This window comes from Lepeophtheirus salmonis, chromosome 4 (assembly GCF_016086655.4).
Source record: "Lepeophtheirus salmonis chromosome 4, UVic_Lsal_1.4, whole genome shotgun sequence".
NCBI lineage: Eukaryota > Metazoa > Arthropoda > Copepoda > Siphonostomatoida > Caligidae > Lepeophtheirus > Lepeophtheirus salmonis.
In genome coordinates this window covers 966234-983282 of record NC_052134.2, presented here as the reverse complement: position 1 = coordinate 983282, position 17049 = coordinate 966234, and the positions used below count along the sequence as shown (strand labels likewise).

Genomic DNA, 17049 nt, shown 5'->3' with positions numbered 1-17049 from the left:
TGATATGCTTCTGCATTTTTCCCTTTCTGTATGATCTGATAAGCTCAAAAATCATTGCTTTATGCGTCAAAGTATGTCCTGTACCCTACCTCATTGGCCTTGAAGTTTTACAAAATGTCTTCTTTGATGATTTTGCATAGTTTTTGAACAAAAAGTATGGATAAAACACACCAGATCTCCTTCAAACGAAAACAAATAAATGGAAGATAAAAATAATCATTTTTATATATAGAAGGGTAAAAAAATATATAAAATATTAACGAATGTAGATTATTTGGATTTACAAATTGGTATTAGAAAAATTGTTTTACAGTAAGAAATTGAGGTAAGTGTACATATAGTTTTTCAAAAATATTTATACTTTTTTTCTTACAAAATGGGATTATACGATTTTTATACTGTGGTCTGTGCACTTAGATGTTTCTTTTTACCTTCATTTCACTGGATAGTGTGGATACTTAGATAATAAAATATATAAAAAGTATTTGTTTAAATGGTTATATTTTTGTTGAATTTTTTGGCATTCTATTGTGTGTATCTATACATTATGTTCAAAAACTACACAAAATCATATAAAAAACAATTTGGAAAAACTTCAAGGCCGATGAGGTAGGGAATAGATTCTTCAAAAAATTATTTTCGAGCTTCTCACATCTTAAAAAATACGGGGAAAGATATCAAAATTCAAAAAAGTATATTTTTGAGTAGGTCTAATCAACCACATATCATTACGGCATAAATATTTTCAGGAATCTATCTCCTCTTACACCAATATATATTCCTTTTGGCTTTGCTTTATTTAGTGAATTTATTTTCTTATTATTAATCGGTTGGGATAATCTAATTTCAACTTTCCGGTAAAGCAGTCTCAAAGAAAAAAGGAGGAGTGGAAAACATGAATAGTTAACTATAATTTGCTTTGGGAGAGGGGGGGGGGTAAATGTTTTGCAGTTTTTACTGAATATTTTTTTTTAAACCCCAAATTTCACAAATATTTTTTTTAGAATAGAAACAAAACTTTTTGGAAAATATGTATAGTTAAATAATTTATGGAAGCTAGTAAGTTTAAGCAAATATCCTTTTTTTAAAATACAAATTAAAAGAAAAATCAAAAAAGTGAGAGGGCCATTTGGCCCTATGTTTACGACGCAACTAGCTACCTCCTATACATTTCCTAATTAAACAAATTTATCCAAAAATGTTCATCGTAAAGTATGTAAATAAATCAGGAATTTGCCAAAAAAAAATTACTATTTTTTAGAATAAGCAAAATAAAATATTTATTCCTATACATTTTTTAGAAGTATCTTGTTTAAAATTAGTTTGAGGATATTTAAGACATTCAAATTGCATTTTCATTAAATATTATTCTTATGAAAATGTACTTGGGGGATTATGAAGTATTAAATTTTTTTATGATAGCTTGTCCAAAATGTATTTTTAGATGTATAATACTTACAAAATATATAAGAACCATAATTTGTTGCATAAATCTCAGCAAAATATAATAGGAAGTTTATAGTTAAAAACCTTAAAAAATTAAATTTTTATCTTAGGTTTTTTAAATAAAACTTTTTATTATAAAATACAATAAATTAGTTAAAGCTTTTTATTACTTGAGTGTGCTCTATAGATTGATTTTCTTATTGTAGTCAGATAAAGTTAGTAATTTTATAAATTATTTTATTACATCAATTAAGAAATATTGATTTTAATTTTCTTTTATTCGAAAATGATTTAATTTTACACTATGGCACAACAAATTTAAAATGAAAACTTAATCACTTTTAAATTTATATTTCTATCAAAAATACATTACTTTAAATAACAAATTTAAAATTTCATTTCAAGCAAACTAACAAGGTAAATAAAGTTTATATTGCCTCTTTAATCTAGCTTTCAAAATTTAAGGAGGTGCTTAATTTGATATGACATAATTAGTAACGAATGTTTAAATATGCTTATAAGTTCAAAGTAAAATATTTTGCACATTGTTTAGCAATGAATTCACGGCCCTGTTGAGTATCTTGATTAATGATTTGACATTTTGATGGAAAAATCAAATCTTAAATTATGTTAATGGCTTTTTGATGATCAGCACATGTCACTTTCCATGTTTTGAATATATTATATATCTGCAGTCAATTGCAATATACATTTTTTAATATTATCGAAAAAGAATTTATCCTTTTCTGACCCATAAGTGAATAGAAAAGAAAATCAAAGATGATTATAATAAATTCTTGATCTTTTTTATTATATTTAAACTAATTCGAATTATATATTTTTTTAGTTTTCAATAGAATTTGATGGGACACTGGTGTCCCTCTGGATGTAAATGGTAATTTTTCATAATGTTTAAACAAAATGCATTAGTTACCCTATGAAGTTAAATTCTTAAGATTTATAAATTATTTTGATGTAGTTTTTATTTCTAATTCAAACAAGTAATAATTCTACCATGAAATATTAATTAATATTATTTTAATAAAAGATTTACATTTAAAACATAGCAAAGCAATATATATTTCTTAACAAGTATAAAGCAAAATTACAAGCAACTTAAATGAAGAAAGTACCATTTTCTATATTTTTGCTGGCAAAGTATGCACACTTTTTTTTTTGTTCAAACTCCGGTAAATTTCCTCTATGATTGTCCATTATAAAAAATACATTTGTTTTCTGTTCAGTGGGAAAGACGATTGGGTTTCTGTCTTAACCCCTTCGAAATATGTAATCACACTCTTGTCAATTACATCTTTGAAGACAAGAAGCGATAATTTATTTGGATATTGAATGTTATAAACGATATTGCTATTTAAGCTTGTTGCTATCTAGAGGATCATACAAGATTATAAAGTTTGTTTAAATGTCTTGCAATCTTTGTAGTACCAAGTATTTCTTTGAATAATGAGATCAACTCCCCCATCCTTGGTCTTTGAGCTCAACAATTGTAGGAATTGTTGGTCTGTGTTGTCTTTCAATAATAAAGTATTCATAAATTCTTTTTCTATGTATATTAATATATTACTTGGTAATCTGTCTACAAAAAAAATGAATACTCTAAAAGGACAAAAACCAAAGATACATATGTATCATCCTGAACAAATTTTTAAGCTTAATGAAAAAAGGAAAAAAATGCATTCACTCCAGTGTCCCAACAATTTTAAACTACCATTACATTTCCATTTTTCATCAAATTATATAAAAATTTTCAACAATTAATCATTATACTATATAAATATTAATAAGCAATAATTTTTTTTGTTAATTATCCATACATGAATAACATATTGTAGATATAATGGTAGTTTATCGAATTCCGAAACGACATAGTTTGAAGACTTCTACAGCACGAATAAAAAGTCCTATGATAAAATTATTATATGTCAGCTTTAGTAATCTACCAAGATTATTTCTAATAATTTTAAAGTATCTGAAATATCATGAAAAATAAATAAGTGAAAATATGGCACACCAGTGCCCCGTAGTTCCGAAAGGATAACTAATAATACACTAGAAAGAAATTCAGTAACTCTTTGCTCTTTTTTTTTTTTTTTTTTTAATGATAAAACTTTAAAAAATTATCTCAAAAATGACCATTGAAAAAAGAAGACAATGAGGTTTGAAAAGATCTCACTATTTACTCAAAAGCATCAACTATTATGTATTAAGCGCTGTAGAGGTCTTCTTAATGATCTCAAACATTGAGCGAACAAGGAGATTTTCTTCTCGAATGAATAATTTACGCTATGTATTTTAACTTTCACGAATAAATAGTCTATAGTATTTAAGTATTTCTACAAAAAATGAATGAATATATAAGATATTTTTAGTATTTGTCTCATTTCCTGATCGTTTTTTTTTTTCAAACGGGTAGCTTTGTTTATTAAATGGGGAACCACTACTCGTATGGTAAACAAAGGATATGAAGAACACTCCTCTAATAAAATAATCAACTCCTAAAGAAACGTCCTATTATTTATTGAATAATAAAAACGTTAAGTAAAGATATCTACTCGTCTAATCACATCCTAAATTTTAAGGATGCGTCCTAATTGATCATATAACTCGTACCATTAAGCAATCTTTGCTAAATGAAATCATCATGAATACCAGATAGTAGTGTCATTATCAATTGGTTTTCACAAAGTTATAAGAAAAATAAATACTTTACTAAGGCCTTTATAACCCCTTAAAAGCGAAAGTTTTTAATATTTTCCGAAATTAAACATCTCTTTCTATTACTTAAAAATGAGTACTAACATAGAAAAAGGTATGCTTGATAAAATAATACAATGGAGACTTTCTTATCCTAACAAAATAAAATTTATTTAGCCTTTGGAAAAAGCGCTGGGGAGAAATTATTCTCTTGAATTTAATGTGCGTAAGTTCAATAATTGGTCGTTCCTAAAGAGGAAAATATACTTTATGCATAGAGCCTTCAAATAAATTTCTATACCAATTCTTGAATATAAGTACAAATGTTTGTTTTAATAGTACTTATTGCTCATCATAGATGTTTAAACTGGTGTTAATATCGATGTAGAAAATGTAAAATTCTGTGTCAATGGGTTGAATAATGACAAATTAATGCAAGTTAATTCAGAATTACCGTCAATCTTCAATAAATTAATTACTGTTAGAACAAGAATAAGGGTGAAAACAATGTTTTAACAAACTAAAGAAGTGAATTATAGTATAAAAATATGGCTAATCTCTTAAATGAATTTATACATTTTATAAATAGTAATAAGATTTTAGCTTTTCTATAGTAAATATATCACAAATCTAAGTACTCAAACATTTGGTCGCTATAAATTTACTGAAATGCAGAAAAATAGTTGTGCAAACCTTTAGATAATAAAAATAACCTAAGGAGAACATATAGGTTTAATGAATAATATTTATTTAGTATACACTCCCAATTATATAATTTCATAATAAATTCATCAAAGCAAGAATACAAATAATGAGCAAAATAAATGAGTTTTAAATTATTTGAATAGATGTTCTGAAAGTTGTTAATAACAAAACTTAAATATTGCAAAATGGAAGATAAAAGAAGAGACAAGTACACAGACAGTTGGAAAAAATATGACGTGCCACTGTATTAAAAGTATTTATTTTAAACAATGGAAATTTTCTTTGGCCTAATCCTATCCCCCACCAAAATATTACTCTTATCACATGAATTGCTCATTATGCTACATTTTGACACTATACTGCTGTCTTATTTTAATCAGGAACTAAAACATTGTGTACTTTGTGCAATTCAAATGGTAAAATAGACAAGGCATTTTGGATGAAGTAATCATGTGCACTACTCGATCCGTACAAAAATTGCGAAAACGTGTAGAACAGGATAATGAAGACCCACTGACGATAATATCCGGGAAGCCTTGTTACCCAGAAGTACCCAAATTTGTCCAAAGTCTTGCATTGTTGAGGAGAGAGAAAAAAAATGAAGAAGAAGAATTACGGACAATCGATGAATACAATCGCTGATAGAATTGACGTAACGTCCTGTGCAACTTTCCATCGTGACATCAATGACAAACTAAGGTGCACAGCTATGCACTTTGCAAGGAACAGCTTCTACCCCTATTAATCAGCGAAGAAACAGTCACCTAAACTGAAAGCTTTGATCTACTAAAACAGAAACCTCATATGAAAGATTTTGTCTGGCTCTTCACAGATGATTTTATTTATTTTATCTAATGTAGAAGATTAAAAGGAGAAACAATCAATTTGAAACTACTAAAAATTTAGCACTCATTTTAGGATTATATTTTCTAAAACCTTTAATGTTCTTAGGTACATTGAGCAGAGAAAATAAAATAAATATTGAGATATTTCAAAACTCTTGGCTACTTTTTAAAGTATGTAGGTGGCTAGTGTTTGGGGGAAGAGTGAAAAAAATCTTAGTGTCTTAACGTTATATCTTAATCGTTCATATAATTTGATGAAAAGTACTTAGAATTATTACAAGGCTTAAAATATCATTTTTATAGCTTTTTGTCACACATATCAAAATTTCAACAGCCTTGCAATCAGAAATTGTACAAATATGTGTATAAGGTCCTTACATTTATAGGCTGGGATAAAAATTGGGTGCATTTGTTAGCTCCCCTTGTTTTGGAGTAGACAAAATGACGAGCAAATTTGTTTTTTCTGGGCTGTTGTCATTAAACTTCTGAGGATTGAACTTCCTTTTCTCCTAAATTCAATTATAGTGAAAACCTGATTGAATATTTGTGTGTACTCATAAAAGATAGAAAGTAACCCTTAGGTTTTGTTACAGAGTTATAATTGTAAGCCCTTTTTTGACTCTGAGAAGAATTGAAGATCTACATCAGAATAATTGTGGATGTGTCCTTGTTTATTTCTTTCTGCCACTTCCCTTTCGTCACAGCTGTTTGTAGCCGATTTAATGAACCGTCACTATAACTAAGCTGCTTTCCTCCAAAACGTGTTTGAACTTTTGAGGGTTCCTTGTTGAATTTCTGTTTTTTTCTTTTTTAACATGCTAAAATACTCCAAATTAAGATCTTTTGCTTTAGGACAAAGACCAGCAAGAAACTAACATTGGAAAAAATAAATAAAAAATAGCTAATTGAAAATATATGTATCTGGCTCGATATTGTTATTAAATTTTCCAAATAACCCCATAGGTTCTAAATCCGTCGCTGTCTCCAAAGCGTGGTATCAAATTCTTCCTTTTCTTTTCATTTTCTATACAAAAAGTAGTAATATTTGATTTTCAACCTTCAGTAGTAAAACCACAACCCTGTCCTCAAAATAGAAATAAATGGATAAACCATGAAAAATAAGGAAGACTGTAAGGAAATGTATAACAACCATTTTACGACAAATTTGTTAAAAAATGTCTTATAAATTAAAATGACAAATATCAAGTTATAAATTTGGACTTCTATGTAAAGATTTAACTATTCATCCAATCGTATCATATTTGAAATCCTATGAAAAGTCATCAAATTTAAACCTAATATGAAGAAATAAATTATATACTCATAAATGTAAAGTGTAAATCATGTTTGTCTATTATATCAATATTTTAAAAAGAATTAATTTTTTAAACAATAACTCTAATCAGATATATTTAGATTAGCATAAATAAAATAAATCTTTTTTATTCATTGTCAAATAAATACTCATTAAAATGAATATTATATTAGTAAATAATATTCAAAATTAATTATTTAGAAAAAAAATCATATTATCATTTCGAAAAGTTTTTCTATTGTCTTAAAATAAATTAATTGACAAATATCTTTAAAAAAAAATATTTTTATACAAACAGTGTTTCTAAATAGAAACACTAGTTCTCACAATGTATTTTTTAGATACACAATATAGGTAACATTCTATACTTGATTGATCATAGAATGTTTAAAGCAATATGTATGTTATGTATGTTTTATCATAGATATGGCCGTTGACAAAAAAATGAGCTATAATATCAATTTTTTATACTTTAACATTGAATTAAATTTGTATTTTTGAACTATTTTTTTGTCCATTTCTATAAACAATAATTCCTTTGTAATCGGGGTAAAAACAATTTCAGAAATCAAATGAAGTTTTTAAACTATAGTTAATATTCTTGGGTATCTCAACTTTCCAATAAGTTCATATACAAAGGTTATGCCCCATAGCTTTTGTGTTGATAAGAGCTCTGAGAAAAATGCATATTTGTTGATGATTCAAGCTCCAATACATTGTAATAATAATTCCTATTGAAAAAATGAAACGTATGTTTATTTGCAAATTTTTTAAAATTAAATGTTGATTAATTAATCATTAAATCATTTTATTATAACGTTTTAACAGTTAGCTCGAACTGCTATTAGAACAGTTACAACAAAAATCCCGACAATTGCCCAAAAAATAAATTAAAAACATAAAAATATACAGAGAAGAGAGACCAAAGAGTCGATCAATGAATGATTGTTATTTAAATTTAACGAGGAATACTAATGAATCAATAATTTGGATTTAACATGTTGAAGCTTCCATGAACTCTTTGCAAAGTACAGATCGACACACCTCCATCCTGAGGTTGCCTCTGACACTATAATTATCTAGCTGAATATAATCAAATTTACTCTACACAAGAAGCAATAATCTTTCCGAAAAGAAATATGAAAGGTATACACCCCAGAAATATTTTAAAATCATCAATATCGCAAAAACATTTAAAAAAAATATATAATTATATATTTAAGAAAAGTAAACAGAATTGTTGTAATATTTAATTTTGATCTGACGAATTTTTGGATGTTATTTTCACGAGCTTTCTTTGTTCATCCCCTTTATTTGCGTTTTTCTTGATTCCATTGGTATTTTCTACAACATAAGAGTCTGATTTTACATCAGATCATATCCAAAATGTTGATGCGTAGGAGCGATATCCACCATATCTTCAGCAACATTTTCAGGTATTTTGTTACCCCAATGAGATAATGCTTCTAAATTGACAGGTTTCACAATCTGATCCGAAGATCTTTCCAACTTATGCGATGTAAGATGAGTTGTTTTTATCTCACAATGGGACAAAATTTGTGACAAATTTCATAAAACTGTGTATTCATTGCAAAAATGTCACTGTTTCACTTTTGGAACTAATGGCAAATCAAAATGACAGGAGAGAGGAGTCGATTTAGGAGTATTCTTCCTTCGACTCGCCCCTTCAACCCACAGTCAACACAACTTACGTTTTTTTTATGCAATGAATATCAAATGTGAATTATATGATTTTTTTCATATTCTTTATAACTAAATATATTCACCATAATTTGTTTAGTATTTCATATAAGTAACTAAGTAACTGATCCTTTCCAAAGACAATATGACATATGAAGAAATGAATTTTGAGACAGGTTATCAACTCAAGGCATACTAATATTTCCAATCAAGCTTCTAAATCAAAAATTTACTTTAGAATAATTATGACATATCCGAACCAACTCACTTCATATATTTTTATATTAGTTATTCACATCTACTGTTGGACATACCTTACAAAATAAATACATTACTTTTTTCTTTGTATTATCTTTTAAAATTGGTGCAACATGAATAAGAATCGAATAGTAATTGAGTATGAGTCATCATCAAATATCTCTATTATCATTTGCAGCAAAGTGGTGATCGGCAATGAGATGTTTGCTAATGTATCCGTGAACGGTTAATACGATGTAAAAAAGTTTTTTTAATTCATGATCAAAATTATTGCATACCATATATTTTATCATATAAATACAAAGTACTTATGTAGCTGAATTCCCTTAATGAAAGTTTTCAAATTGTAAAGATGTTATAATCTTATAAAAAAGAAATGCTGTAATTATTATAAGTGTTATACTTTCATAAAATAATCAATAAAGTGAGGGCTTTATATTTTAATATTTTGGGCTCATAAAAATTCCCATTCCACATTTTTTTTCTTGAGCAATTTATTAAACTGAGTCTTTGATTAACTATATTAATGGACTATTATCTTTATAAAGCGGAAAATTTACCGTTCCTCAAATTAAAGGTGTACTTATTTATATATTTTTATGTACGCATTTATTAAGATATATACTCGATAAGGAAATCTTCTCATTTCTTTGTTACATTATGATTAGTTACCGTTTGATTACTTATTTAGTTCTCGTTTTAATATTAACCTTTAAAAAACCACTTTTATATAGAATTTTTTGAGTGGATTTGCTTAAGTGATTATAATGGTTTGTAAAATATTGAAATTAATTGATGTCACAATGAATCAATCCTTGCATAAGGAAAGTGTCAATGAATATGCGTATAAAATTAACATTTGAGATTGTGACACATATCAATACAATACATAGCTTAATATATGTTTAATAAAGACAAAAAGTTGATGTATCTTGTAGGAAATTCAAATTGTGAACTCAAATTCAAATTGTAAACAGAATATTCAATTTTTTGACCAAAGGTTTCTTTACTTAAAAAATGTTGCATAAAAACAATTATTTATTTGTTAACTAACTTATTACAAAAATAATATAAACAAAAACACGTTGGATCAGATATCCAGATCATACATTTTAGTACATGGACACAAGATATTATCTACATATGTCAAAAAAAAATTAGTAATATAAGGAATTAAAACTAAATGGTTGTACATAACCATTTTAATTTCGTACAGTTTTTTTAAATTTTCTTCCTCTCTTTATTTATCTAGAAAAGTTTTCATCTCACAGAATAAATAATTTTTTTAGTATAAAGTTACTTCCCTGGAAAAAAGGACACAAAAATACGTAAATTTACTCAAACGAATGTGTTTAAAACGATGATAAAAAATGCCAAACAACAATTTTATATAAAATTAAAATACAACTATGGAGTTATGATTAAGAATCATACCTTAAATAAGAAAAAAATAAACAAAGCACTATTTCAATCTAAATTCTGAAACTTTTTAAAATTTCAAGTAATCTCGTACAAATATCACTGGGGAGATTGGAGAATGAAATTTAATCAGATCTCCTCAAAATTTCCAAGATGAGATTATATCATCTGCAATTTTAATCGTAAAAACCATATAGAAAGTAACTGTGGCAATAAGAGTCCCTCATAATTACAATCCATCCATAGGTCTCAACTTTGTCAGTTTATCTGCAACAAGAGCCTTGTAATTTAAAATTGCATATTCTATTACTTTGGTATTTTATGGAGAATTAAATTTTCTACTCATTTATCCAAACAATAAAATTTTCTCTAACTCTCTTCCAATTGGATATAGCAATAAAATGACTAATGATGAAAAGATGTTGATTGGAAGTAAGCCAAAAAATAACTCCACATATTATACAATCCTTATAAAAATATAAGCTGTTCATATACACTATTAGATATATTTTTGATATATCATAATATTATTGATAAAAATGTTCAACAGATGCAGTTCAGTTGAGATAAAACAATGTTCATGCATATTATTAGATACATTTATGCTCTTTAAGACAGTGTTAAAGGTTAACAACAACTGTGTAATTCATAGGTTATAGAACCATAATATTTCTAGAAATTTTTTCTCAATAATAAGATTTGATATTTCAGGATAGAACTTTAATTTCCTGAATTCTTACCTTTTTCAATTTTTTTTTAATATTTATATAATCAAAAAGTTTTACCTTTACACTTTTTGAAATTTACTTAGTAATTTGTGATTAAATTTCTATCATAATTTTTTAATACGATGTACATACCCAGTTGTTTTTTGTAGTTAACTACGGTTATATTTCCTACATATAGCAGTTACAACTCTATTCTTAGACTAAAATGAGAAATGGAAACAATTTTATACAACAAAAACAAAATTACAAATGACTTAATTTTTTATAAGAACTCTTATAAAGTTTTAAACAAACATTAATGCTTATATTCCCATAAAAATTTGATTTACCTCATCAAAGTTAATAAAAAATTCGTTTAAAAATTGAATAATAAATTTATTACTAGTTAATTCAATAAAATCTGTCATATTTATTTGGGTTAATCTATTTTATAAATCGATAATGATCTGATAAAATAAACTCAGTAAAACATGAATAATAAATTTTCGGTGATTAAAAAAATGATGTCACTGGTAAATAAATTGATAATTTTGTAAGAGTATTCAAACTAACTTAATATAAGTATCATAAAACAAAATAAACTAGATTACGTCAATCAACGAATTATGTAAAGTAGCATTCATTTTGGGGAAAGAACATTTTTCCACTCAAATTTCTACTTGTTTTTGATCATTTATTTATAAAACAGACTATCACATTATTATTTTGTGTCAAAATCAAAACGTCGAAAGTAAAATGTTATATATAATAAAATTTTGGATGCCCTTTTCCCTTGCATATCTTATTTTAAGTGAGCTAATATTTCCTGAAAAAAAACTTTTTAAGCAAATGTAAATTGTTAAAAATGGGGCTTTAAATTTGTTTTGAATAAAATGACTATTTACCTGACTGTGGACGGCACATTCTAAAAGTTAGGATTATTGTGTGTTTGTATCTTTAAGAGGCATAAGATTGAAAAATAAACAAGTTTAGAATGATTTTAAGGGAGCTCAAAATCTTTCATAGCTGGAGAATATGTATAATAAGTGACTGATAGGATCGAGCTTTAGATTTTTAATCAATGGTAGTAGGTCTTTCTTCTTGTCAGAGTCTATTCAAATAAGTTTAGTATATTACTTTACAAGTAAAAAAATATAAAATTCAAGGGTGAATTGTCGTACATAAGTCAATTTTTGGTATGCAAAACAATGTAGTAAGATAGTTTCTGCTAATCTATTATTAATTTTACACATTTCCACACTGATTTGATTTTCTTTATATTCACAATACTTTACAGTTCTTGTAGGTTTTATATTTATACGATAAAGTCGCTTATTTTGGTTGAAACGCTTAGGACATTTTGCCTCTGATCCCAGGATATGAATAATCAAAAGCAGGCCCTACCTCATGATTTTTCATAGAAAACTCAAAATACAACGGAGTTTTTTTTCTTTTTTAGTAAGCAATTATTTTATAAGATGCGTATATAAATAATTTTATCCATATTAATTATTTGTATTTTTTACGTCGATCAATAAATTCCTTTTATCACCAATAATTTGATAAAAATAAGCACAAACAGTTATATAGGTGTGTATCTTGTAACATTCAAACAAAAATATATATCACCCACTTTTATTGGGATAAGCATGTAAAAGCCTTAGCAAATTACATTCAAATGACTATCAATGTTACATATCCTGGAATATTTTCTCACCTCCCCCTTTTTTTTCATAAAAATACATTTAAATGTAGTCCGAGCTACATTTATATATTTTGATTGTGGTATCTAAATATAAAAGTTCAATGGTGCAAAGTATCTAAGTTTTTTTGTCCTTTAGGGTAAAATATATTTATAACCTTGCAAAAATCTTAGTGTCTTAACGTTATATCTTAATCGTTATTATAATTTGATGAAAAGTACTTAGAATTATTACAAAGCTTAAAATATCATTTTTATAGCTTTTTGTCACACATACCAAAATTTCAACAGCCTTGCAATCAGAAATTGTACAAATATATGTATAAAGTCCTTACATTTATAGGCTGGGATAAAAATTGGGTGCATTTGGTAGCTCCCCCTTGTTATTGAGTAGACAAAATGACGAGCAAATTTGTTTTTTCTGGGCTGTTGTCATTAAACTTCTGAGGATTGAACTTCCTTTTCTCCTAAATTCAATTATAGTAAAAACCTGATTGAATATTTGTGTGTACTCATAAAAGATAGAAAGTAACCCTTGGGTTTTGTTACAGAGTTATAATCGTAAGCCCTTCTTTGACTCTGAGAAGAATTGAAGATCTACATCAGAATAATTGTGGATGTGTCCTTGTTTATTTCTTTCTGCCACTTCCTTTTCGTCACAGCTGTTTGTAGCCGATTTAATGAACCGTCACTATAACTAAGCTGCTTTCCTCCAAAACGTGTTTGAACTTTTGAGGGTTCCTTGTTGAATTTCTGTTTTTTTTCTCTTTTTTAACATGCTAAAATACTCCAAATTAAGATATTTTGCTTTAGGACAAAGACCAGCAAGAAACTAACATTGGAAAAAATAAATAAAAAATAGCTAATTGAAAAGATATGTATCTGGCTCGATATTGTCATTAAATTTTCCAAATAACTCCATAGGTTCTAAATCCGTTGCTGTCTCCAAAGCGTGGTATCAAATTCTTCCTTTTCTTTTCATTTTCTATACAAAAAGTAGTCATATTTGATTTTCAACCTTCAGTAGTAAAACCACAACCCTGTCCTCAAAATAGAAATAAATGGATAAACCATGAAAAATAAGGAAGACTGTAAGGAAATACATAACAACCATTTTACGAAAAATTTGTTAAAAAATGTCTTTTAAATTAAAATGACAAATATCAAGTTATAAATTTGGACTTCTATGTAAAGATTTAACTATTCATCCAATCGTATCATATTTGAAATCCTATGAAAAGTCATCAAATTTAAACCTAATATGAAGAAATAAACTATATACTCATAAATGTAAAGTGTAAATCATGTTTGTCTATTATATCAATATTTTAAAAAGAATGAATTTTTTAAACAATAACTCTAATCAGATATATTATTTATCCTTTAGGGTAAAATATATTTATAACCTTGCAAAAATCAAAATATAGCTATTTGCCTTTATCTCGTGGTTTGTTTTTTTGTTTTGTAAACTTAATTTAATTTATTTACATAGATAGTTTTACATCAACATTAGAAATGTTATTAAAAAGCCCATATTCTTCTCGAAATCATATTTTAGTAAATGATCATAAATTCCATATAATGATGATTTTTTATTTTATGAATAAAAAAATCATTTGTTTAAAATTTTATAGGAATTTTAATAGTTAGTATCTTAAAATTTAACGAAGCATATAGTATATTAACTTTTTGCATTTAGAAATGGTTATTACAAAAATTAACAACTTTTTAAAAATAGATATGTCGAAAATTGTATTTTATTTAAAAAAAGGTTTACCCTTCGTTCATACTGTACATTTTTGCAATATGTTTTGTCAATTATACTTTATAAGCGATAAATAACTATTTATGTATATCCAAACATTTATGTGTTTTTTTCTAGTATTTAGTTACAATGGCAGTTATTTGTACTAACAATATTTGTCGTAAAAAAACTAATTCTAATGTTTACATATGTTACAAAAGCTTATGTGCCAGACGAATATACATATATATCGAAATATAAGAAGCATTAAAAACTCAATAAAACAATACAAGTGAAAAATATTTCATAGAGTGTTTGCATTAAAAATTTGTTAGCAAGCAACATGTTTTATTTTTTTACTCATACCTATATTATTATGTGCATCGAATCATTATAAAAAAATCATTTATGAATTCATCGTTCGACCATCAAAATGATAAACATTTTTTTAACTAGTGATTTTGAAAAATGATTTTATGAAAAAATATTATTCTTACATAAAAAAGTTGCCTATTAATAATTTCAAGTGGGTATATTTTATTAAATTTGTTACATGTCCCGAAAGATGACCTATCAATTATAACTTTCATGTTTTTTTAAACATATGTAAATATGCCTTTTGAGTTTCGATTGGAATTGGGTTGGTATCAATATATTTTCGTATCTAATATTATTAAACAATTATTTTCCATTTCGATATTCTTCAAATGATTATTTGTACCTTCATCAATGAAAAAGTTTCTTTTATTTTTTCACAATTAGTTCTTTTTTACCCCTCTGGTTTTGGTTCTTGTTGTTTAATGTTTACTTGATCAAAAAGATGGACTCATGTCAATTATATAATATAAATTCATCGATTTGATCTCAATTTAGTTATGTTAGCTAGATGACATTTAAAAAAAATCACTTTTGGGTGCTAATTAATAAATCTCATTCTGGATTTTATACCTAAACTTTGTGCAATCTTTTTAAGAATCCTGTAAGTAATAAATATGCCTTTATTCATTCATCTATGTGTAAATACTCTGTGTATTAATTTTTCTGTGGCTAAAATAATTGAATTGCCTTTTCTTTTTTCATCCTTCTTTTTTTCCAATTGTATTAAAAAAATTTGCTCAGGACCAAATTATAAAAAAATGTATTGGATTGTGGTTTAACACTAGTAAATATATTATTGTATAAAATATTCTTTAGAACATTTGAAACAATTTCCTTTATTGTACTACTTTAAAAATAAATTTGTCAAAAATTAAATGATTAGTAGGACAATATATCACATTGCTTATAAAGATAAATTATCTTCTCACGTGTAGGATGTTTCTCATATTTATGAATTACATTTCCCTATTTCTTAAAGTATAGTTGTAATATATTCGTGTATAATTTACTTTTAGATTTGTCAGGGAGCATGCAAATATAAAATTTTGTCTTGGTTTTAAAAGATATTTATTTAGTAACAAAATACATTCGTATGTACAATTAAAAAGGGTCTGTAATATGATTAAAGGAATCCAATAATATAATTATCATTTCAGTAAAAAATTTACATTATTTATTTTTTTAAACAATAATTTTTCCATGTTTCTTACAATGTATAATTTCGTATAATGATCTTAGGTTTTAGTAATGATTGTATTATGTATTAAAAAGATGTCTTATTATCTGAACAAAAATGAATTATTAGTTCACTTACTTATCTTTCAATCTTGTTATATGTAGTTCAGAGCAAAAAAAAATCACTAATGGTGATAAAACACGCTCCACACTTTATATGTATTTTATTCGTATATAAAATCAAATAATCACTAAATTGACATTTTGGTCATATTATTGAGAAAGATTTAACTTTCATACTGAATATTTATCAACGGGATATAGAAAAGAAGTTTCTCCCCCCTTTTTTTTTTCGAGAAGAATGCTCTTTCCTTCATTTTTTTTTCTTCGCCATGCGTCGTGAAAGATATTTACTATTGTTTTGTTTTCGACTACTTTCTCTTTTACTTAAATAAAAAGAAAAACGACAGGGACCCTATCATTTAATTTCATCTGATAAGGGATGGATCAAATATATGATGAATGTGCAATATTCTAAATAACGAATGCTGCATAAATAATAAATAAATTTAATGAATTCACAATCAAATTATTTGTAATATATCTAACATTTTTGTTGAGCTGGCTTACTAGTGAATAGTAAAGAAGAAAAATCGTAAGTTTTACAATTGAAAAAATACGTCATTTTTATAACCATTTATTTATTTGTTGATTTATATTATTTATAATCTATTGCAGTATTATTTTTGTCTACAATATCAATATCAAGAGTCGATATTTATACACTAAGAAGAACAAAATTACAAACGTATACAATCGTGACATGACCTCAATCCTGAGGAAAGGTAATCAGTATTTGATATTAGATACTCAGAATGAAGGCTGTCAATAATTAACTTCCAAGTATAATTACTATTAAAAATCTTAGTAGTCAATTA

General features: G+C 26.1%; 1 protein-coding gene across 2 annotated transcripts in view; it reads right to left on the bottom strand.

The window, feature by feature from the left end:
* LOC121116229 (limbic system-associated membrane protein) overlaps nt 1-16412 on the bottom strand; it is a 327841-nt gene extending 311429 nt beyond the window's left edge. For both annotated transcript variants that reach the window (XM_071887514.1, XM_071887515.1), the window contains exon 1: nt 16251-16412. The gene's annotated coding sequence lies outside the window, so the exon portion shown is untranslated. The remainder of the gene's footprint in view (nt 1-16250) is intronic.
* Nucleotides 16413-17049: the final 637 nt, after the last annotated feature.